The 26,213-nt window shown below is 44.7% G+C and overlaps 1 long non-coding RNA gene across 1 annotated transcript in view; it reads left to right on the top strand.

The window, feature by feature from the left end:
* Nucleotides 1-25,123, top strand: part of LOC137517512 (uncharacterized) — a 135,636-nt gene extending 110,513 nt beyond the window's left edge. The window contains exon 3 of the long non-coding RNA XR_011020553.1: nucleotides 25,080-25,123. This is a non-coding gene — a long non-coding RNA (uncharacterized lncRNA). The remainder of the gene's footprint in view (nucleotides 1-25,079) is intronic.
* The last annotated feature ends 1,090 nt before the right edge of the window (nucleotides 25,124-26,213 follow it).

Raw genomic sequence — 26,213 nt, 5'->3', positions numbered from 1 at the left:
CCAGAGAATCAGAATTATCCATGTTACAGGGCAAGACTTCTGAAACATGCAGAGGACAGGGCTGGAGTTCCTCGGCTGTTACAACACTGGAGAGGGACTCAACAACATTGGTTAAATCAGACTGTGTACAGGGCAAGGTATCTGACACACTTGCTGACGAGGACAATATTTCAATGGCTTCTGCTTTGCTGGGCAGAAATTCATCAAGTTTTATTAGAGCAGACTGTAATTCCAAAACAGCTGCTAGACAAGTGAATATTACTGCAACACCAACTGAGGTAAGCAGTGCCTCAGACCCTTCTGCTAGAGGGTTTGAAATATCCAAAGTACTGGGTGAAGCATAAGACTCTGCGACCACAGCTTCACTGAACAGGATCACTGAACAGTCCATATTGCAGGGCAAAACCATGGAAGCACCTGCTGGACAGCATAATGATTCTGTGACCTGAGTTTCATTGGAGAGATCTACTGCACAATTCATGGTACAGGGCAAATTTATTGGAACATTTTCTGAACAAGGTAATAATTCTGCGATTTCAGGTTCACAGAGCAGATGCTCTGAGCTATTCACGAACCTAGAGCGACGTGTAGAAACAGGAAAATCAAGACACAATGTTTGCGCATCTGAATCACCATTCATTTGTAAAATTGGAAAATTCAGATGCTGGGGTTCTGAGGTTACTAGACAGGATTGCTGGGACTCGGAAACTGATGTAGTGCATCTATTGGCATCTGCTGGATCAGACAGGAGTTGAACTTTATTAACACAGGTAATTTCTGCAGAAGTATTTGCAGAGACAGGCAAGATTTTTCTGGTGTCTGTTTCACTAAACAAAGAGTCATGAGTACTGGCTAGGCTGGACTCGGAAGTCAGCAGGACCTCTGGATTCTCTGCTGAGAAATTTGCGCAGGGCAAGGTTAAGAATGTATCAGTGGCTTCTGTTTTACTGGGAAGTAACACTGAGTTATCCATGGTACAGGGTGGAATTGCAGGAACTTCAATTTCACACAAAAAGAGCTCCGAATCACCTGCTGAATCAGCCAAAGGTGCTGAAGTAGGCGGGTCAGAACGCCAAATTTGCGAATTCGGAGTCACATAAAAATCATCCAAAATCAGTTCCCACACATCAATCAAAGGAGCCACACAGTCATACCTACACACACCAGCCTCTATTAGGTTATAGGCTGACTTAATGCATGCGTTCAATACCATTTCACTTTTTGCACTGTAAAATTGACAAAATGAACTTGAATCATTCTTCCATTCACAGACCAGGGCTTCCATCTCTCCCCTCTCGAATGGAGGATCCCATGCATACTTAACAGCGAAACATTTAGGCTGATCACAGTCTGCAGATATGATTGTGGCAGGCACATGTATAGGGTTAATTAGCAGGTGATTGGCAGATTCCTTATTCTTAAGAATCTCCAATACCTGTAGCAAGTGTTGAACTGTAGTGTATGCAAACTTTCCTTGCTTCACAAATAAGTTGATTTGTTCAATACTCTGTAATATCTCCTCATAATCATACTCAGATAATTCTTTTAAACAAAAATCTTTATTTTCCCTAGCCAGGGAGGAAAGTTCATTAGTAGTTTCATAAGTCCATTTAACTCCCCTGAAAGACAATTGCATTTCATTATCAGTTAATGGCAGAATCTCATTATAGGTCTCAGTCGCTAAGGATAACGACTCTGCAGATCGGACACGTTTCTTAGAACGTTTGCGTTTGGCCTTAGACCCTGCTGTTTTCCCTGCTGTTCTTGGTGATTTATTCAAGGCTGCAGGGAAATTATCAGTAACACTTTCTGCTTGCTGAACATTTTTGCAAGCAATTGAAGGAGTAGCTGATTGACCTGCTGACAGGAGTTCATTAAGAGGAAAAGGCAATGGATCTATGCGCAACCAGTTATGGATCACAAACGCTAGAAATTCCAGCGGTCTCTCTTTCAAATCGGAATGATTGAGAACATCAAATGCCCACTGGAATAATTCCCCTTTAAACAAAATATAACTTAGTTGGAGTGCCCAGGTTGAAACAGGAGTCGCTTGGAGATCAGGATTGGTCAGGAACCTGGCACATTCAGAGAAAAACTCATTTTCTGTTTCAGAGCTAAGTTCTTCAAATTTCTTAAAGGAACAGGAACCATAATTAACAGTGTCATACTTTCTGGGAATCCCCCCCACAATGGGGATTGGTAATGGGGTTTTCATAATGTAAGGCTTGGTGGTGTATTCTCCACAGTCAGCATGCAACGCATGAGCTGGCGTGGAGAAGGTACACACACTAGCACAAGGAAACAGGCTATCCCTAGTATAGTGGAGGGGAGGACTGACTCCAATAGGAGATTGTGGCGCACAGAGCCGGTGCAGATCTGACAGCCACAAACAATGCTTTCGTTATAACGTCTCAGCGCAAAGTAGCGCTGAGCGCATAAACCAGAACTGAGGAGATCAGGACAGGTAGACAGAATGAACGCTTGCTAGCTAGCGGCTACTTAGCGACAGCAAGCGTCCAAAACCAGACAGACTGGAATGAGGCAGCCAATGCGATGCGGCGATGGCGTGCCTCACAAAGACAGGACAGGATAGTCAGAAAATAGCAGGATTAAGATAGATGAACGTAACACAGATAAATATACAATAAGTATGTTTTCCTAGCGTATTACAATTACAGCTATCAATGAAACTATTTGTAACGTCTGACTAACATATGTATATATCGGCAATGAACCGATATATGACATAAGCAGGAACGCTGACTAGGAATGGAGTAACACAGGGAACAGGACTCAGAAGGATTCGCTATCTCTTCGCAGAGATGAACGCAATCCACAAACGGCAACAGAACAGGACTCAGAAGGATTCGTTATCTCTTCGCAGAGATGAACGCAATCCACAACCAGTAACAGAACAGGATTCAGAAGGATTTGTTATCTCTTCGCAGAGATGAACGCAATCCACAAACAGTAACAGAACAGGATTCAGAAGGATTCGTTATCTCTTCGCAGAGATGAACGCAATCCACAAACAGAACCAGGAGCAGGGTAACTACCTCAGCACGGGTGGTCACGGTACGCGCAACCTACCAAAACGTGCTGGAAAGCTGATTAACTGCACACAGGATATAAACAGTTCGTGTACGTATACATCAGCGACACTGATGTATCAACGTAACACAAATACAAGGAAAATAATAAACGTGCTGGTATGCATATATATTGGCAATGAACCAATATATGATGCAAAGACCAGCAAAGTATCTTTATAACAAGAAACACGATCGGGGGCTAAAGCGACAGCAAGGCAGGCTTAAGCTGAAGCTATGAAAACCCAAGGAAACCCTGCAGGAAGCAGATCTTTATACTGAGGTCATCCAATGGGAGCAGACATGCAGATTCCCACACAGGTGAATGATAATCAGTCACAAGCTGACAGCAGGGAAAGACAGACAAAGCTATGCAGCTTGCATGGAAATAGATCAGAACTGCCTGAGCTGCAGCACTACTACTTCCAGCAACAGCTGCTGCAGCAGCGATCATCACAGGCAAATTTTTAGTTGCATTTTGTAACGATCGGTGTAACACAGAGAGGATCTGATTACCGGTGATCTGCAGTATCACCGAGAATACAGATATATACCCGATTATTGATGATCTGCAGTATCACCGATAATCAGATATATCTCTAACCTCTGGACACCTGAGTAATATGAGTGTTTGGTGCAACAGTAATACTTTGAGGAGGGTCCCCGTAAAGGAGATACAAGGCAGTATGGGATACTGCCTGAAGGACAGGCTCCTTCCTCGACCTGAGGCTCCCAAAGGGGGGGAGTCAGGCTGAGTGAAGGAAGGACCAGTGTGTGAGTGACACCAAGGGTGGGGTGTCACTGACAGATCTGTGAACTATCTCTAAACAGAGGAGATAGTTCTCGAGGTCGGACTAGCCAGGTCGGCAACAGACAGACAGATATGGTACAAATACAAAAGGCTGATTCGGTATCCAAGACAGGCAGGGTTTGGCAACGTGATATCAGATTTGCGTGGTACCGAATCAGAAAGCAGAGGGATGGTCAGGAAAGCAGAAGGTCATAACAGATAATATACAATGCCTAGTCTCGGTGTGAGCTCCGTGATCATCAACACCCTGGAACTAGTCTGATGTATAACAGGTTGGCAACACAAGTCCCTAATCTGGGTGTGAGCTCCTTGATCATCAACACCCTGGAACTAGTCTGAAGTATAACAGAGATATAACACAAGTCCCTAATCTGGGTGTGAGGTCCGTGATCATTAACACCCTGGAACTAGTCTGAAGTATAACAGAGATATAACACAAGTCCCTAATCTGGGTGTGAGGTCCGTGATCATCAACACCCTGGAACTAGTCTGAAGTATAACAGAGATATAACACAAGTCCCTAATCTGGGTGTGAGGTCCGAGATCATCAACACCCTGGAACTAGTCTGAAGTATAACAGAGATATAACACAGAATCTGATTCTGTGTTCTGAGTACACGCGGCGGCTTTTCCGCGTTTCCTCACACATTTAAACTATCTACTCCTAGTCAATTTTTTATAAATAATAGAGTGCCAGTAGAAGAAAAATCTAGAATTCAACAAATATTTGCCTTTTAAAAATCAATAGTACCACAGAAAGCTATTTTAACGTATTCTCCGTTTGAGATTAGGTGCAAAAATAGTCCAAACGAAAAAGGTTTTATTTCTGAATTATATGTCATGCTGAACCAAAATTAATTAATTAGCAAATTGAAGTCACAATTGGACTGGGAACGAGACTGCAATACCTCTATCTCTGTAAGTAAATGGGCACATTGCTGTACCACATTAACTAGAGGTTCGTCATTTTATTCTTCCATTGAGACGTCTATTAAGCTACTTCATAGAACGTACTTTACTCCAGCTAAACTACATCTAATTAATCCTTCAAATTCTAAATTTTGCTTTAGAAATTGTGCTCAAATTGGAGATATATGGCATATTTGGTGGACATGTCCATTAGCACAATCATTTTGGAAAGCAATTTGGAATAAAATTAAGCTTATTCTTAACCACTTCCCGACCGCCTAACGCACAGAGGCGGCCGGGAAGTGGAGCCCTGAAGGACCGGCTCACCCACAGAGGCGGCGGTCCTTCTAAGGGCATGGGCGGAGCGATCGCGTCATCCGTGACGCGATCCTCCGCCAGCTACTGTCACCGCTCGCCCGCCGCAACATCCCGCCGGCTATACGGAAGCGCCGGCGGGATGTTAATCCCGCGATCGCCGCATACAAAGTGTATAATACACTTTGTAATGTTTACAAAGTGTATTATACAGGCTGCCTCCTGCCCTGGTGGTCCCAGTGTCCGAGGGACCACCAGGGCAGGCTGCAGCCACTCTAGTCTGCACCCAAGCACACTGATTTCTCCCCCCCCTGCCCCAGATCGCCCACAGCACCCATCAGACCCCCCCCTGCCCACCCCCCAGACCCCTGTTTGCACCCAATCACCCCCCTAATCACCCATCAATCACTCCCTGTCACTATCTGTCAACGCTATTTTTTTTTATCCCCCCCCTGCTCCCTGCCCCCTCCTGATCACCCCCCACCCCTCAGATTCTCCCCATACCCCCCCCCCCAGACCACCCCCCCCTGTTTACTGTATGCATCTATCCCCCTGATCACCTGTCAATCACCTGTCAATCACCTGTCAATCACCCGTCAATCACCCGTCAATCACCCATCAATCACCCCCTGTCACTGCCACCCATCAATCACCCCCTGTCACTGCCACCCATCAATCAGCCCCTAACCTGCCCCTTGCGGGCAATCTGATCACCCCCCCCACACCAATAGATCGCCCGCAGATCCGACATCAGATCACCTCCCAAATCCATTGTTTACATCTATTCTCTCCTCTAAACACCCACTAATTACCCCTCAATCACCCCCTATCACCACCTGTCACTTTTACCTATCAGATCAGACCCTAATCTGCCCCTTGCGGGCACCCAATCACCCGCCCACACGCTCAGATTGCCCTCTGACCCCCCTTATCAATTCACCAGTGCATTAATTACATCTGTTCTTCCCTGTAATAACCCACTGATCACCTGTCAATCACCTGCCAATCACCTATCACCCATCAATCACCCCCTGTCACCCCCTGTCACTGCCACCCATCAATCAGCCCCTAACCTGCCCCTTGCGGGCAATCTGATCACCCACCCACACCATTAGATCGCCCGCAAACCCGCCGTCAGATTACCTCCCAAATGTATCGTTTACATCTGTTATCTTCTCTAAACACCCACTAATTACCCATCAATCACCCATCAATCACCCCCTATCACCACCTGTCACTGTTACCTATCAGATCAGACCCTAATCTGCCCCTTGCGGGCACCCAATCACCCGCCCACACGCTCAGATTGCCCTCAGACCCCCCCCCCTTATCAATTCGCCAGTGCATTAATTACATCTGTCCTTCCCTGTAATAACCCACTGATCACCTGTCAATCACCTGCCAATCACCTATCACCCATCAATCACCCCCTGTCACTGCCACCCAACAATCAGCCCCTAACCTGCCCCTTGCGGGCAAACTGATCACCCACCCACACCAATAGATCGCCCGCAGATCCGACATCAGATCACCACCCAAGCGCAGTGTTTCCATCTATTCTCTCCTCTAAACACCCACTAATTACCCATCAATCACCCATCAATCACCCCCTATCACCACCTGTCACTGTTACCCATCAGATCAGACCCTAATCTGCCCCTTGCGGGCACCCAATCGACCGCCTACATGCTCAGATTGCCCTCAGACCCCCCCCTTATCAATTCGCCAGTGCAATATTTACATCTGTTCTCCCCTGTAATAACCCACTGATTACCTGTCAATCACCTATCAATCACCCATCAATCACCCCCTGTCACTGCCACCCATCAATCACCCCCTGTCACTGCCACCCATCAATCACCCGCTGTCACTGCCACCCATCAATCAGCCCCTAACCTGCCCCTTGAGGGCAAACTGATCACCCACCCACACCAATAGATCGCCCGCAGATCCGACATCAGATCACCACCCAAGCGCAGTGTTTCCATCTATTCTCTACCCTAAACACCCACTAATTACCCATCAATCACCCCCTGTCACTGCTACCTATCAGATTAGACCCCTATCTGCCCCTAGGGCACTCAATCACCCGCCCACACCCTCAGAATGCCCTCAGACCCCAGCCCTGATCACCTCGCCAGTGCATTGCTTGCATCTATTCCCCCCTCTAATCACACCTTGAGACACCCATCAATCACCTCCTGTCACCCCCTAGCACACCTACCCATCAGATCAGGCCCCAATTTGCCCCGTGTGGGCTCCTGATCACTCGGCCAAACCCTCAGATCCCCCTCAGACCCCCTTCCGATCACCTCCCCAGTGCATTGATTGCATCTATTTTCCCCTCTAACCACCCCCTGAGACACCCATCAATCACCTCCTGTCACCCCCCTAGCACTCCTATCCATCAGATCAGGCCCAATACAACCTGTCATCTAAAAGGCCACCCTGCTTATGACCGGTTCCACAAAATTCGCCCCCTCATAGACCACCTGTCATCAAAATTTGCAGATGCTTATACCCCTGAACAGTCATTTTGAGACATTTGGTTTCCAGACTACTCACGGTTTTGGGCCTGTAAAATGCCAGGGCGGTATAGGAACCCCACAAGTGACCCCATTTTAGAAAAAAAGACACCCCAAGGTATTCTGTTAGGTGTATGACGAGTTCATAGAAGATTTTATTTTTTGTCAAAAGTTAGCGGAAATTACTTTTTATTGGTTTTTTTTCACAAAGTGTCATTTTTCACTAACTTGTGACAAAAAATAAAATCTTCTATGAACTCGCCATACACCTAACGGAATACCTTGGGGTGTCTTCTTTCTAAAATGGGGTCACTTGTGGGGTTCCTATACTGCCCTGGCATTTTAGGGGCCCTAAACCGTGAGGAGTAGTCTAGAAAACAAATGCTTCAAAATGACCTGTGAATAGGACGTTGGGCCCCTTAGCGCACCTAGGCTGCAAAAAAGTGTCACACATGTGGTACCGCCGTACTCAGGAAAAGTAGTATAATGTGTTTTGGGGTGTATTTTTACACATACCCATGCTGGGTGGGAGAAATTTCTATGTAAATGGACAATTGTGTGTAAAAAAAATCAAACAATTGTCATTTACAGAGATATTTCTCCCACTTAGCATGGGTATGTGTAAAAATACACCCCAAAACGCATTATACTACTTCTCCTGAGTACGGCGGTACCACATGTGTGGCACTTTTTTACACCCTAAGTACGCTAAGGGGCCCAAAGTCCAATGAGTACCTTTAGGATTTCACAGGTCATTTTGCGACATTTGGTTTCAAGACTACTCCTCACGGTTTAGGGCCCCTAAAATGCCAGGGCAGTATAGGAACCCCACAAATGACCCCATTCTAGAAAGAAGACACCCAAAGGTATTCCGTACGGAGTATGGTGAGTTCCTAGAAGATTTTATTTTTTGTCACAAGTTAGCGGAAAATGACACTTTGTGAAAAAAAACTATTAAAATCAATTTCCGCTAACTTGTGACAAAAAAATAAAAACTTCTATGAACTCACCATACTCCTAACGGAATACCTTGGGGTGTCTTCTTTCTAAAATGGGGTCATTTGTGGGGTTCCTATACTGCCCTGGCATTTTAGGGGCCCTAAACCGTGAGGAGTACTCTTGAAACAAAATGACAATCTTTTGATTTTTTTACACACAATTGTCCATTTACAGAGGTATTTCTCCCACCCAGCATGGGTATGTGTAAAAATACACCCCAAAACACATTGTACTACTTCTCCCGAGTATGGCGATACCACATGTGTGGCACATTTTTGCACCCTAACTGCGCTAAAGGGCCCAAAGTCCAATGAGTACCTTTAGGATTTCACAGGTCATTTTGAGAAATTTCGTTTCAAGACTACTCCTCACGGTTTAGGGCCCCTAAAATGCCAGGGCAGTATAGGAACCCCACAAATGACCCCATTTTAGAAAGAAGACACCCCAAGGTATTGCGTTAGGAGTATGGTGAGTTCATAGAAGATTTTATTTTTTGTCAAAAGTTAGCGGAAATTGATTTTAATTGTGTTTTTTCACAAAGTGTCATTTTCCGCTAACTTTTGACAAAAAATAAAATCTTCTATGAACTCACCATACTCCTAACGGAATACCTTGGGGTGTCTTCTTTCTAAAATAGGGTCATTTGTGGGGTTCCTATACTGCCCTGGCATTTTAGGGGCCCTAAACCGTGAGGAGTAGTCTTGAAACGAAATTTCTCAAAATGACCTCTGAAATCCTAAAGGTACTCATTGGACTTTGGGCCCTTTAGCGCAGTTAGGGTGCAAAAAAGTGCCACACATGTGGTATCGCCGTACTCAGGAGAAGTAGTATAATGTGTTTTGTGGTGTATTTTTACACATACCCATGCTGAGTGGGAGAAATATCTCTGTAAATGGACAATTGTGTGTAAAAAAAATTAACAAATTGTCATTTACAGAGATATTTCTCCCACCCAGCATGGGTATGTGTAAAAATACACCCCAAAACACATTATACTACTTCTCCTGAGTACGGCAATACCACATGTGTGGCACTTTTTTGCAGCCTAACTGCGCTAAGGGGTCCAAAGTCCAATGAGCACCTTTAGGCTTTACAGGGGTGCTTACAATTTAGCACCCCCCAAAATGTCAGGACAGTAAACACACCCCACAAATGACCCCATTTTGGAAAGTAGACCCTTCAAGGTATTCAGAGAGGGGCATGGTGAGTCCGTGGCAGATTTCATTTTTTTTTGTCGCAAGTTAGAAAAAATGGAAATTTTTTTTTTCTCACAAAGTGTCATTTTCCGCTTACTTGTGACAAAAAATAATATCTTCTATGAACTCACTATGCCTCTCAGTGAATACTTTGGGATGTCTTCTTTCCAAAATGGGGTCATTTGGGGGGTATTTATACTATCCTGGAATTCTAGCCCCTCATGAAACATGACAGGGGGTCAGAAAAGTCAGAGATGCTTGAAAATGGGAAAATTCACTTTTTGCACCATAGTTTGTAAACGCTATAACTTTTACCCAAACCAATAAATATACACTGAATGGGTTTTTTTTTATCAAAAACATGTTTGTCCACATTTTTCGCGCTGCATGTATACAGAAATTTTACTTTATTTGAAAAATGTCAGCACAGAAAGTTAAAAAAATCATTTTTTTGCCAAAATTCATGTCTTTTTTGATGAATATAATAAAAAGTAAAAATCGCAGGAGCAATCAAATAGCACCAAAAGAAAGCTTTATTAGTGAAAAGAAAAGGAGCCAAAATTCATTTAGGTGGTAGGTTGTATGAGCGAGCAATAAACCGTGAAAGCTGCAGTGGTCTGAATGGAAAAAAAGTGGCCGGTCCATAAAGGGAACCAGAGAGGTTGGGGGGAAGCTTTAATACATACCTGGGGCTTCCTCCAGCCCCATAGGCACGGATCGCTCCCACGCCGCCGTTCTCTGCTGCCTGGATCCGCCGGTACCGGGTCCCGTCATTGCCGCTAGTCGGCCAGTCGGCCGGCGGACGCGGCCGATTCGCCGCATCACACGGAGCTCCTTCTATACAAGTACGCATGTGGCTGCCTGCTGTGCAGCCGCATGCGTACATGTATGGAGGGAGCCCCTGTGATGCGGACAATTGGCCGCGTCCGCCGGAAGTGACGGGCCCGGTAACGGCGGTTCCAGGAAGCGGAGGATGGCGGCGTGGGAGCGATCCAGGCTTATGGGGCTGGAAGAAGCCCCCGGTATGTATAAAAGCTTGTTCTTTTTTTTTCAGCCCGTTCCTCTCTGGTTCCCTTTAAGGGGTAGAAAGCCCTAGGTCCTCAAGTGGTTAATTTACAATTAGTTTTAGACCCCACAGTTATTATTTTGGGTAATAGACCTCAAAATCTTCCATATGCTAAGCACAAACTTCTCCAATTTATTGTTTCTCAAGCCAAATGTTATCTAGCGTCTCAATGGAAGCAGTCTTTTCTTTCAGTTAACATGGTATTTTATAAATTGAATAAAACCATGACTTCAGAGCATATTAAGGCAAAAATTTGGAACAATATGGATACTTTTTCAAGGTTGAGGATCCATGGATTAAGTGGCAGTCCAATCAAGGATTGTCATATGTTTTACATTCTTTCTGAATATTTTTAGCCTTATGCCTTCATGTGCTGATGTTATGTACTTATCTTGAATCTAAATTGTTTATTGATCCATCTAAATAGTTTAACCATCTCTTTTTGTTCTTTTCTTTTTATTCTACTTAATATCCACTTATTTTTTTTCCCTTTCCCCATCTATTATTGGATTTGCCATTGGCATGTTGTGGATATTCCACTCATGGCACTTCCTATAGTATCCTATTTCCTTTTTCCCTATCCAAATTCCTTTCCATTCCATTTCTATCCTATTATCACCTTTCCATTTTAATTTTGTAAAAGACTAAAAAAATAATTTTGACTAATTCATGGGGTTTTTTCCCCCCCTTAATTTCCATGATTATACTGTATTATACGGTCAACTTTTTCCAACAGTTTGTTAAATTTACTTGTTTTTCTTTTTCATGTGAATATCCTCATATGTGAGGAACACTGTTTAATTTTATTGTTATATTTTACTTGTGAACTTTCAATAAACACCCTTGAAATCTCACTAGCAGCAAGAATAGATCGCCGTATTCGTTATCAAAGGCAAGCTCGTGGTAGACACTCGGTGAGGTCTGTTTCCGTCACCTCTTCTACCCCTTCTCTTCCTCAGGATGAGTTGTTCCAGATTGGACATTCGAAATTGTCAGAGGTCGAGAAAAATCGGAGACGGTCAGAGGGGCTCTGTCTATATTGCACAGAAAAAGGCCATATAGTACAGAACTGTCCTAAGAAGGCGGAAAACTCTGCCGCCTAGGAGTAGCTAGAGGTACTACCCTAGGCGAGCCAGTGTTACCTCTACTTGATAATCGGTTACTACTCCCTTGTTCTATTTCCTGGGAAGATCAAGTCCGGTCTACCCAGGCATTTATAGATTTGGGGTCAGCTGCCAATTTTATAGATTGCGATTTTGTTAACAAATTGGGGATTCCACTTCTCCCCTTAGACAGACAGATTGTTCTCACTGCAGTGGATGACTCTCCACTTCAAGGGAGTCAGCCTCTGTCTCAAACGCCGGGTTTATTATGTCATGTGGGGGTATTGCAAAGAGAACAAATACAATTTTTTGTGCTTAAAATGGTCACTTCCACTGTAATCCTTAGGATGCCGTGGCTGCAAAAGCATTCTCCTCAGATAGATTGGAGCTCCGGCCAGTTGCTTAGCTGGTCCTCCTTTTGCCATCATCATTGTATGGAGAAAGTTGCTGTTTGCACCACCAGGATTCAGGTGGAAGGGTTACCTGCACAATATGCAGAATTTGCTGATGTTTTTTGTCCTAAGTCGGCGGAAAAACTTCATCCACACAGAAGTTTTGACTGCCCCATTGAATAAAGGCCTGGTTGTATGCCTCCAAGAGGTCATTTGTATAATCTGTCCGCTCCTGAAAAACTCGCTATGCAGGACTACATTAAAGAAAACCTTGCCAAAGGTTTTATCCGTCCTTCTAAGTCTCCAGCCGGAGCAGGGTTCTTTTTTGTGCAGAAAAAGGACGGTGGGCTTCGCCCCTGCATAATCGAGAACTGAATAAAATTACCATAAAGAATCGTTACCCACTCCCGTTAATTGACGACTTGTTCTCCCAGGTTACCGATGCATGTGTCTTTTCTAAACTCGATCTAAGAGGGGCATACAACCTGGTACGCATAAGGGAGGGTGACGAATGGAAGACGGCATTTAACACACCTGACGGGCACTACGAGTACCTTGTTACGCCTTTCGGGTTGTGGAACGCTCCTGCCGTCTTCCAGGAGTTGGTCAATGACATTTTCCGAGAGGTCCTGGGACAATTCGTCTCGGTATATCTGGACGACATACTGATTTTCTCACCCAGTCTAGCTAAATACAGGGAACATGTGAAGTTTGTCCTGAAAAAGCTGAGACAGAATTCTTTATATGCAAAAATTGAGAAATGTCTTTTTGAGGTGTCGGAAGTTCCTTTCTTGGGGTATATCATTTCAACCTCAGGACTCTCCATGGACCCCAAAAAAGTATCTGCCATTTTGGAGTGGCCACAGCCCATGGGGCTGAAGGCACTCTAAAGATTTCTTGGTTTTGCCAATTATTATAGAAAGTTTATCAAGGGATTTTCTTCTGTAGTATCACCTCTCACTAACCTCACCAAAAAAGGAGCTGACACTTATAATTGGTCACCTGAAGCACATTCTGCTTTTTCATCTTTAAAGAACTTGTTTTGCTCCGCCCCTATTTTGCGACATGTCGATGTCACTTGTCCCTTTATAGTTGAGGTGGATGCATCAGAGATTGGGGTCGGGGCTGTGCTGTCTCAACACTCGGGTTTCCAGGGCAGATTGCATCCATGTGCCTTCTTCTCGCGTAAATTCTCTCCCGCAGAGAGAAATTACGATATCGGTAACCGAGAGCTGTTGGCCATTAAACTCGCGTTTGAGGAATGGCGTCATTGGCTCGAGGGGGCAGAACATATGATTACAGTCTATACTGACCACAAAAATTTGGAATATATCGAAGGGGCCAAAAGGCTTAGTCCTCGACAGGCCCGCTGGTCATTATTCTTTTCGAGATTCAGATTTATCATCACGTATAAGCCAGGGAGTAAAAATGTTAAGACAGATGCCTTGTCTAGATGTTTTGAGCTCGAGACAGTACAGCCGCCAACTCCCGAAAACATACTGCCCGAAAAAGTTGTCGTTGCAGCCACCGAGTCCTGGGAGGACTGGACGCTTGCTTTGGGGCGCTATCAGCAGGATATTCCCGAGGGGAAACCTTACGGAGTTCTATTTGTGCCACTTCATTTTCGTCTACAATTTTACAGTTGTTTCATGCACATAAAAATGCAGGGCATCCTGGGGTGGCCAGAACGCAGGATCTATTGTCTAGGTGTGTGTGGTGGCCATCACTGGTCCTAGATTGTAGAGAGTTTGTCTTAAACTGTACAGTTTGTGCCAGGAATAAGCCATCCAGACAGGCTCCTGTGGGCACCCTTCAGTCTTTGCCATGGCAAGGTAGACTCTTAGGGTGGGTTGGGGGAAGGGAGTGTGAGAGGTATTGGGGATGGCGGTTTTGAAGAGGGATAAGGGGGATAGGTGGTCAACATGGGTACCACTCTTACACCCCCAAGTGAAAAGTCTGGAAACACGATGACCACCTGATAAATAATTGGGATCCATCTGGTTCCCTTTAGGCCTGGTTCAACATTAGGATCGTAAAAGGCAAATCGCAATCGCCTAAGGAGTGTGATTGAACTTTTACCAAGCAATTCTGGCTCCATGTTGCAGTGATTACGTTTTTCGAGTCTCATTCCATAGAATGAGAACGGCACTCTAACTGCCACTGAAATGTTGCACGCAGTGCGCCTTTGCGATATAAGCACACTTTAGGCACTGCAAGGATTTACCACAGTGCTTTGCTGAATACCGGCTATCAGCAAAGAGCAGAAACGCTCCCCACCACAAGCACACCAAATGTGAACTGGCCTTTGAGAGAATTTAATTGGTGCCTAATACAAGAGGTCCCTAATTAGTTGCTCTCCCTCTAAGATAGTTTCTTATATTCTTTTTTGGCAGAGTACTTTGGCTAATCCAATTGGCTAAAAGTAAATCACATTTTGGCAAATAGGATTGTAAGCCGGCCCACCATGGCAAGGTAGACTCTTAGGGCGGGTTGGGGGAAGGGAGTGTAAGAGGTATTGGGGATGGCGGTTTTGGTGAGGGAAAAAATAAATAGGTGGTCATCATGGGTACCACTCTTACACCCCCAAGTGAAAAGTCTGGAAACACGATGACCACCTGATAAATAATTGGGATCCATCTGGTTCCCTTTAGGCCTGGTTCAACATTGGGATCGCAAAAGGCAAATCGCTATCGCCTATGGAGTGTGATTGCATTTTTACCAAGCAATTGTGGCTCCATGTTGCAGTAATTACGTTTTTCGAGTATCATTCCACAGAATGAGAACGGCACTCTAACTGCCACTGAAATGTTGCACACAGTGCACCTTTGCGATATAAGCACACTTCAGGCACTGCAAGAATTTACCACAGTGCTTTGCTGAATACCGGCTATCAGCAAAGAGCAGAAACGCTCCCCACCAAAAGCAAACCAAGTGTGAACTGGCCCTTGAGAAAATTTGATTGGTGTCAAATACAAGAAGTCCATAATTAGTTGATCTCCCTCTAAGGCCTGGTGCACACCAAAACCCGCTAGCAGATCCGCAAAATGCTAGCAGATTTTGAAATGCTTTTTGTTATTTTTCTGTAGCGTTTCAGCTAGAATTTTGCGGTTTTGTGAAGCGTTTTTGGTGTAGTAGATTTCAGATATTGTTACAGTAAAGCTGTTACTGAACAGCTTCTGTAACAAAAACGCCTGCAAAACCGCTCTGAACTGGCGTTTTTCAGAGCGGGTTGCGTTTTACCTATACTTAACATGGAGGCAGAAACGCACCCACAATCCAAAATATGCCTCACCCCGGGAGTATGCGTTTCTGCAAAACGCCTCCCGCTCTGGTGTGAACCACCCCATTCAGATACATTGACCAAGCATATCCGCATCCGTAAGCGGCTGCAGAAACGCTGAAAAAGCCGCTCGGTGTGCACCAGCCCTCAGATAGTTTATTATATTCTTTTTTGGCAGAGTACTTTGGCTAATCCAATTGGCTAAAAGTAAATCACTCTTAGACTCTTAGGGCGGGTTGGGGGAAGGGAGTGTGAGAGGTATTGGGGATGGCGGTTTTGGTGAGGGAAAAAATAAATAGGTGGTCATCATGGGTACCACTCTTACACCCCCAAGTGAAAAGTCTGGAAACACGATGACCACCTGATAAATAATTGGGATCCATCTGGTTCCCTTTAGGCCTGGTTCAACATTGGGATCGCAAAAGGCAAATCGCTATCGCCTATGGAGTGTGATTGCATTTTTACCAAGCAATTGTGGCTCCATGTTGCAGTAATTACGTTTTTCGAGTATCATTCCACAGAATGAGAACGGCACTCTAACTGCCACTGAAATGTTGCACACAGTGCACCTTTGCGATATAAGCACACTTCAGGCACTGCAAGAATTTACCACAGTGCTTTGCTGAATACCGGCTATCAGCAAAGAGCAGAAACGCTCCCCACCAAAAGCAAACCAAGTGTGAACTGGCCCTTGAGAAAATTTGATTGGTGTCAAATACAAGAAGTCCATAATTAGTTGATCTCCCTCTAAGGCCTGGTGCACACCAAAACCCGCTAGCAGATCCGCAAAATGCTAGCAGATTTTGAAATGCTTTTTGTTATTTTTCTGTAGCGTTTCAGCTAGCATTTTGCGGTTTTGTGAAGCGTTTTTGGTGTAGTAGATTTCAGATATTGTTACAGTAAAGCTGTTACTGAACAGCTTCTGTAACAAAAACGCCTGCAAAACCGCTCTGAACTGGCGTTTTTCAGAGCGGGTTGCGTTTTACCTATACTTAACATGGAGGCAGAAACGCACCCACAATCCAAAATATGCCTCACCCCGGGAGTATGCGTTTCTGCAAAACGCCTCCCGCTCTGGTGTGAACCACCCCATTCAGATACATTGACCAAGCATATCCGCATCCGCAAGCGGCTGCAGAAACGCTGAAAAAGCCACTCGGTGTGCACCAGCCCTCAGATAGTTTATTATATTCTTTTTTGGCAGAGTACTTTGGCTAATCCAATTGGCTAAAAGTAAATCACTCTTAGACTCTTAGGGCGGGTTGGGGGAAGGGAGTGTGAGAGGTATTGGGGATGGCGGTTTTGAGGAGGGATAAGGGGGATTGGTGGTCATCATGGGTACCACTCTTAAACCCCCAAGTGAAAAATCTGGAAACACGATGACCACCTGATAAATAATTGGGATCCATCTGGTTCCCTTTAGGCCTGGTTCAACATCGGGATCGCAGAAGGTAAATCGCAATCGCCTATGCACTGTGATTGCATTTTTACCAAGCAATTGTGACTCAATGTTGCAGTGATTACGTTTTTCGAGTTTCATTCCACAGAATGAGAACGGCACTCTAACTGCCACTGAAATGTTGCACGCAGTGCACCTTTGCGATATAAGCACACTTCAGGCACTGCAAGAATTTACCACAGTGCTTTGCTGAATACCGGCTATCAGCAGAGAGCAGAAATGCTCTCCACCAATAGCACACCAAGTGTGAACTGGCCCTTGAGAGAATTTGATTGGTGCCTAATACAAGAGGTCCCTATTTAGTTGATCTCCCTCTAAGATAGTTTATTATATTCTTTTTTGGCAGAGTACTTTGGCTAATCCAATTGGCTAAAAGTAAATCACATTTTGGCCAATAGGATTGTAAGCCGGCCCACCATGGCAAGGTAGACTCTTAGGGTGGGTTGGGGGAAAGGAGTGTGAGAGGTATTGGGGATGGCGGTTTTGAAGAGAGATAAGGGGGATAGGTGGTCATCATGGGTACCACTCTTAAACCCCCAAGTGAAAAGTCTGGAAACACGATGACCACCTAATAATTGGGATCCATCTGGTTTCCTTTAGGCCTGGGTTAACATTGGGATCGCAGAAGGCAAATCGCAATCGCCTATGGAGTGTGCTTGCATTTTTACCAAGCAATTGTGGCTCCATGTTGCAGTGATTACGTTTTTCGAGTCTCATTCCACAGAATGAGAACGGCACTCTAACTGCCACTGAAATGTTGGACGCAGTGCACCTTTGCGATATAAGCACATTTCAGGCACTGCAAGGATTTACCACAGTGCTTTGCTGAATACTGGCTATCAGCAAAGAGCAGAAACGCTCCCCACCAAAAGCACACCAAGTGTGAAGAGGCCCTTGAGAGAATTTTATTGGTGCCTAATACAAGAGGCCCCTAATTAGTTGATCTCCCTCTAAGATAGTTTATTATATTCTTTTTTGGCAGAGTACTTTGGCTAATCCAATTGGCTAAAAGTAAATCACATTTTGGCCAATAGGATTGTAAGCTGGCCCACCATGGCAAGGTAGACTCTTAGGGCGGGTTGGGGGAAGGGAGTGTGAGAGGTATTGGGGATGGCGGTTTTGAAGAGGGATAAGGGGGATAGGTGGTCATCATGGGTACCACTCTTACACTCCCAAATGAAAAGTCTGGAAACACGATGACCACCTGATAAATAATTGGGATCCATCTGGTTCCCTTTAGGCCTGGTTCAACATTGGGATCGGAGAAGGCAAATCGCAATCACCTATGGAGTGTGATTGCATTTTTACCAAGCAAATGTGGCTCCATGTTGCAGTGATTAAGTTTTTCGAGTCTCATTCCACAGAATAAGAACAGCACTCTAACTGCCACTGAAATGTTGCACGCAGTGCACCTTTGCGATATAAGCACACTTCAGGCACTGCAAGGATTTACCACAGTGCTTTGCTGAATACCGGCTATCAGCAAAGAGCAGAAACGCTTCCCACCAAAAGCACACCAAGTGTGAACTGGCCCTTGAGAGAATTTGATTGGTGCCTAATACAAGAGGCCCCTAATTAGTTGATCTCCCTCTAAGATAGTGTAATCCAAGAAATGTGGATGGGACAGCACCCATATATAGGAGATATTGTGCCCAAGCAATCGGTCTTCCACACCACTGGAACCGTCAAGTGTAAAAACAAAGGTTGGTGAGGGAAAAATAAATAGGTGGTCATCATGGGTACCACTCTCACACCCCCAAGTGAAAAGTCTGGAAACACGATAACCACCTGATAAATAATTGGGATCCAGCTAGTTCCGTTTAGGCCTGGTTCAACATTGGGATCGCAAAAGGCAAATCGCAATCGCCTATAGAGTGTGATTGCATTTTTACCAAGCAATTGTGGCTCCATGTTGCAGTGATTACATTAATCGAGTCTCATTCCACAGAATGAGAACCGCACTCTAACTGCCACTGAAATGTTGCACGCAGTGCACCTTTGCGATATAAGCACACTTCAGGCACTGCAAGGATTTACCACAGTGCGTTGCTGAATACCGGCTATCAGCAAAGCGCAGAAACGCTCCCCACCAAAAGCACACCAAGTGTGAACTGGCCCTTGAGAGAATTTGATTGGTGCCTAATACAAGAGGTCCCTAATTAGTTGACCCCCCTCTAAGATAGTTTATTATATTCTTTTTTGGCAGAGTACTTTGGCTAATCCAATTGGCTAAAAGTAAATCACATTTTGGCCAAGAGGATTGTAAGCCGGCCCACCATGGCAAGGTAGACTCTTAGGGCGGGTTGGGGGAAGGGAGTGTGAGAGGTATTGGGGATGGCGGTTTTGAAGAGGGATAAGGGGGATAGGTGGTCATCATGGGTACCACTCTTACACCCCCAAGTGAAAAGTCTGGAATCACGATGACCACCTGATAAATAATTGGGATCCAGCCAGTTCCCTTTAGGCCTGATCCAACATTGGGATCGCAAAAGACAAATCACAATCGCCTATGGAGTGTGATTGCATTTTTACCAAGCAATTGTGGCTCCATGTTGCAGTGATTACGTTTTTCGAGTCTCATTCCACAGAATGAGAACGGCACTCTAACTGCCACTGAAATGTTGTACGCAGTGCACATTTGCGATATAAGCACACTTCAGGCACTGCAAGGATTTACCACAGTGCTTTGCTGAATACCAGCTATCAGCAAAGAGCAGAAACGCTCCCCACCAAAAGCACACCAAGTGTGAACTGGCCCTTGAGAGAATTTGATTGGTGATTACAAATTGTTGCAACCTGCAGTGTAGAACTCAGGGGCTTATTTAAAATGACTTAAATATACCCCCAAGTTCTACTTATGGCCTCCTCCTGCCCACAGCCATACCAATCCTCACCAAAAAGTTACAAAGCACAGAAGCGCAAACAAAACAAAACAGATGCAGGTCGACAATCGTAATTCTGGAAAATACCAATTGCACTAGCAAAAACCCGGCAATGCAATTTACATGTTCATGGCCTTGCTGTTGCTATTGGCAAAATGGGCACGATAGACTTTTTGAATATAAACATTCCTAATACAAGAGGTCCCTAATTAGTTGATCTCCCTCTAAGATAGTTTATTATATTCTTTTTTGTCAAAGTACTTTGGCTAATCCAATTGGCTAAAAGTAAATCACATTTTGGCCAATAGGATTGTAAGCCGGCCCACCATGGCAAGGTAGACTCTTAGGGCGGGTTGGGGGAAGGGAGTGTGAGAGGTATTGGGGTTGACGGTTTAGAAGAGGGATAAGGGGGATAGGTGGTCATCATGGGTACCACTCTTAAACCCCCAAGTGAAAAGTCTGGAAACACGATGACCACGTAATAATTGGGATCCATCTGGTTTCTTTTAGGCCTGGTTCAACATTGGGATCGCAGAAGGCAAATCGCAATAGCCTATGGAGTGTGATTGCATTTTTACCAAGCAAGTGTGGCTCCATGTTGCAGTGATTACGTTTTTCGAGTCTCATTCCACAGAATGAGAACGGCACTCTAACTGCCACTGAAATGTTAGACGCAGTGCACCTTTGCGATATAAGCACACTTCAGGCACTGCAAGAATTTACCACAGTGCTTTGCTGAATACCGGCTATCAGCAGAGAGCAGAAATGCTCTCCACCAATAGCACACCAAGTGTGAACTGGCCCTTGAGAGAACTTGATTGGTGCCTAATACAAGAGGCCCCGAATTAGTTGATCTCCCTCTAAGATAGTTTATTATATTCTTTTTTGTCAGAGTACTTTGGCTAATCCAATTGGCTAAAAGTAAATCACATTTTGGCCAATAGGATTGTAAGCCGGCCCACCATGGCAAGGTAGACTCTTAGGGCGGGTTGGGGGAAGGGAGTGTGAGAGGTATTGGGGATGGCGGTTTTGAGGAGGGATAAGGGGGATTGGTGGTCATCATGGGTACCACTCTTAAACCCCCAAGTGAAAAATCTGGAAACACGATGACCACCTGATAAATAATTGGGATCCATCTGGTTCCCTTTAGGCCTGGTTCAACATCGGGATCGCAGAAGGTAAATCGCAATCGCCTATGCACTGTGATTGCATTTTTACCAAGCAATTGTGACTCAATGTTGCAGTGATTACGTTTTTCGAGTTTCATTCCACAGAATGAGAACGGCACTCTAACTGCCACTGAAATGTTGCACGCAGTGCACCTTTGCGATATAAGCACACTTCAGGCACTGCAAGAATTTACCACAGTGCTTTGCTGAATACCGGCTATCAGCAGAGAGCAGAAATGCTCTCCACCAATAGCACACCAAGTGTGAACTGGCCCTTGAGAGAATTTGATTGGTGCCTAATACAAGAGGTCCCTATTTAGTTGATCTCCCTCTAAGATAGTTTATTATATTCTTTTTTGGCAGAGTACTTTGGCTAATCCAATTGGCTAAAAGTAAATCACATTTTGGCCAATAGGATTGTAAGCCGGCCCACCATGGCAAGGTAGACTCTTAGGGTGGGTTGGGGGAAAGGAGTGTGAGAGGTATTGGGGATGGCGGTTTTGAAGAGAGATAAGGGGGATAGGTGGTCATCATGGGTACCACTCTTGAACCCCCAAGTGAAAAGTCTGGAAACACGATGACCACCTAATAATTGGGATCCATCTGGTTTCCTTTAGGCCTGGGTTAACATTGGGATCGCAGAAGGCAAATCGCAATCGCCTATGGAGTGTGCTTGCATTTTTACCAAGCAATTGTGGCTCCATGTTGCAGTGATTACGTTTTTCGAGTCTCATTCCACAGAATGAGAACGGCACTCTAACTGCCACTGAAATGTTGGACGCAGTGCACCTTTGCGATATAAGCACATTTCAGGCACTGCAAGGATTTACCACAGTGCTTTGCTGAATACTGGCTATCAGCAAAGAGCAGAAACGCTCCCCACCAAAAGCACACCAAGTGTGAAGAGGCCCTTGAGAGAATTTTATTGGTGCCTAATACAAGAGGCCCCTAATTAGTTGATCTCCCTCTAAGATAGTTTATTATATTCTTTTTTGGCAGAGTACTTTGGCTAATCCAATTGGCTAAAAGTAAATCACATTTTGGCCAATAGGATTGTAAGCTGGCCCACCATGGCAAGGTAGACTCTTAGGGCGGGTTTGGGGAAGGGAGTGTGAGAGGTATTGGGGATGGCGGTTTTGAAGAGGGATAAGGGGGATAGGTGGTCATCATGGGTACCACTCTTACACTCCCAAATCAAAAATCTGGAAACACGATGACCACCTGATAAATAATTGGGATCCATCTGGTTCCCTTTAGGCCTGGTTCAACATCGGGATCGCAGAAGGTAAATCGCAATCGCCTATGCACTGTGATTGCATTTTTACCAAGCAATTGTGACTCAATGTTGCAGTGATTACGTTTTTCGAGTTTCATTCCACAGAATGAGAACGGCACTCTAACTGCCACTGAAATGTTGCACGCAGTGCACCTTTGCGATATAAGCACACTTCAGGCACTGCAAGAATTTACCACAGTGCTTTGCTGAATACCGGCTATCAGCAGAGAGCAGAAATGCTCTCCACCAATAGCACACCAAGTGTGAACTGGCCCTTGAGAGAATTTGATTGGTGCCTAATACAAGAGGTCCCTATTTAGTTGATCTCCCTCTAAGATAGTTTATTATATTCTTTTTTGGCAGAGTACTTTGGCTAATCCAATTGGCTAAAAGTAAATCACATTTTGGCCAATAGGATTGTAAGCCGGCCCACCATGGCAAGGTAGACTCTTAGGGTGGGTTGGGGGAAAGGAGTGTGAGAGGTATTGGGGATGGCGGTTTTGAAGAGAGATAAGGGGGATAGGTGGTCATCATGGGTACCACTCTTAAACCCCCAAGTGAAAAGTCTGGAAACACGATGACCACCTAATAATTGGGATCCATCTGGTTTCCTTTAGGCCTGGGTTAACATTGGGATCGCAGAAGGCAAATCGCAATCGCCTATGGAGTGTGCTTGCATTTTTACCAAGCAATTGTGGCTCCATGTTGCAGTGATTACGTTTTTCGAGTCTCATTCCACAGAATGAGAACGGCACTCTAACTGCCACTGAAATGTTGGACGCAGTGCACCTTTGCGATATAAGCACATTTCAGGCACTGCAAGGATTTACCACAGTGCTTTGCTGAATACTGGCTATCAGCAAAGAGCAGAAACGCTCCCCACCAAAAGCACACCAAGTGTGAAGAGGCCCTTGAGAGAATTTTATTGGTGCCTAATACAAGAGGCCCCTAATTAGTTGATCTCCCTCTAAGATAGTTTATTATATTCTTTTTTGGCAGAGTACTTTGGCTAATCCAATTGGCTAAAAGTAAATCACATTTTGGCCAATAGGATTGTAAGCTGGCCCACCATGGCAAGGTAGACTCTTAGGGCGGGTTTGGGGAAGGGAGTGTGAGAGGTATTGGGGATGGCGGTTTTGAAGAGGGATAAGGGGGATAGGTGGTCATCATGGGTACCACTCTTACACTCCCAAATGAAAAGTCTGGAAACACGATGACCACCTGATAAATAATTGGGATCCATCTGGTTCCCTTTAGGCCTGGTTCAACATTGGGATCGGAGAAGGCAAATCGCAATCACCTATGGAGTGTGATTGCATTTTTACCAAGCAAATGTGGCTCCATGTTGCAGTGATTAAGTTTTTCGAGTCTCATTCCACAGAATAAGAACAGCACTCTAACTGCCACTGAAATGTTGCACGCAGTGCACCTTTGCGATATAAGCACACTTCAGGCACTGCAAGGATTTACCACAGTGCTTTGCTGAATACCGGCTATCAGCAAAGAGCAGAAACGCTTCCCACCAAAAGCACACCAAGTGTGAACTGGCCCTTGAGAGAATTTGATTGGTGCCTAATACAAGAGGCCCCTAATTAGTTGATCTCCCTCTAAGATAGTGTAATCCAAGAAATGTGGATGGGACAGCACCCATGTATAGGAGATATTGTGCCCAAGCAATCGGTCTTCCACACCACTGGAACCGTCAAGTGTAAAAACAAAGGTTTGGCAGGCACCAATGCTGTAAGTTAAGGCTTCTTTATTGGTCACATCAGACAAGGCAGAGAGTACAACGACAGACCGCTGTTTCGAGCATCTGAGCTCTTTATCAAGTTGTTCAAGACTGCATAAAAACATCATACAAATCATGTGCTTATATAAGACTAAAAACCAATCAGGATGCAGCACTGGTCTCATCCAATCACCAGACACAATGTCATCAGAAAAAACCTCCCCTTTTACCAAAAAAGTCCTTATGATGCTCTATATAGCTTAGATATTACCTCCAAAATATGCACACCATAAAGCGCTACCCATGCTCCAGCATGTAATCGACTCCCCGCCAGATCCGCTGTGGCTATCAAGAAAAATATACAAAAAATAAACTTGGCCAATCGGCATCTAGTACCGCCGCAGGAGCCTCCCAGAAGGCAAACCACACAGATAGGGCGGATACTCAAAGCTCCACCCTCCTGTCCGGCCGCCGACCACTCAAATGGCCGCAAAATTATGACGCGCAGTCGTGACGCATGCGTACCTACGTACGCATCAAACGTCACGGCGTAAGCGTACAAAACCCCTTAAGGTACGCCTTTCGGCCCATAAATCGACTATTAGGACCCGGGACACTTCACATGTGGTGGCAAGGCATTTTACTGAGATGGGACATAGTCTGTCGCAACTTAGAGTACAGGTGATTGATGGGGTACCCTTGGGATGGGGGGAGGGGCGTGATAGGGAAAGGGAACTCTCTAGACGAGAAGCATTTTGGATTCGCAAATTGGGGGCGTTAGGTATTGGGGGTCTCAATTTAGATTATGATTTATCATTTTCTGTGGGTTGAGTGCAGGTTCTCCTGTAGTAATGTTCATTGTTTTTATTTATTTTTTAGATATGGGTGCGGTGCTGGTCTATATCCAATCTTGAACTAAGGTAAAGAAGTCACCTTTTTTAAGGAATTGTCCATAAATGTTGACTACAAATAGATTCTCCTAGTCCTTTATGGTGTGCATATTTTGGAGGTAATATCTAAGCTATATAGAGCCTCATAAGGACTTTTTTGGTAAAAGGGGAGGTTTTTTCTGATACACTGAAGTTCCCCATCAGGTCCTCTGATGACATTGTGTCTGGTGATTAGATGAGACCAGTGCTGCATCCTGATTGGTTTTTAGTCTTATATAAGCACATGATTTGTATGATGTTTTTATGCAGTCTTGAACAACTTGATAAAGAGCTCAGATGCTCGAAACAGCAGTCTGTCGTTGTACTCTCTGCCTTGTCTGATGTGACCAATAAAGAAGCCTTAACTTACAGCATTGGTGCCTGCCAAACCTTTGTTTCTACACTTGACGGTTCCAGTGGTGTGGAAGACCGATTGCTTGGGCACAATATCTCCTATACATGGGTGCTGTCCCATCCACATTTCTTGGATTACAGTGACGTACACCACAACGGGACTGGAGCACCATGGGAGAGAGCAGATCAGACACCGTTTCTGATGTCTTCTCGTTCACAGATGAGCAGGCTACAAGGATACTTGCACTTACCGATGGAGAAATGGTATTTCTGCAGACTCCAGATGTGAAACCTTTAAAAAGGGAACTGGAAAACTTGAAAAGACATAGAATTGATTTGGATCTTCATGCTCGCACATTGACCGAATATTGTCGCAACAGAAGGATCCCTCGCTCTATTAGAGCTCAAGTGGCCCCACAATTATTTACAAAGGACACTAACTTTTGTTCCATATGGGAACGCATTTTCAATAAAGCTTCCTTTGACGCGATGTTACATACGATTAATAAGATCCATCATGAACTTCCAGCTATTGATGTAAAGATCTTTGAAACACTGGGTAAATTGAGACCTCTTTTACCTGAGGATGAATATAAAAATTATACTGAAATTCTGGAGAGTAAAATGGAACAGTATACTAAATCTGTGGAGGAAATTAAACAATCTAAGTATAATCGTGATGTCTCTGACTATCAGACTGGATATGTTTATTCATGGCAGAGGATGGTTC

This window comes from Hyperolius riggenbachi, chromosome 5 (assembly GCF_040937935.1).
Source record: "Hyperolius riggenbachi isolate aHypRig1 chromosome 5, aHypRig1.pri, whole genome shotgun sequence".
Lineage (NCBI taxonomy): Eukaryota > Metazoa > Chordata > Amphibia > Anura > Hyperoliidae > Hyperolius > Hyperolius riggenbachi.
This window is presented reverse-complemented; position numbering and strand designations above follow the sequence as displayed.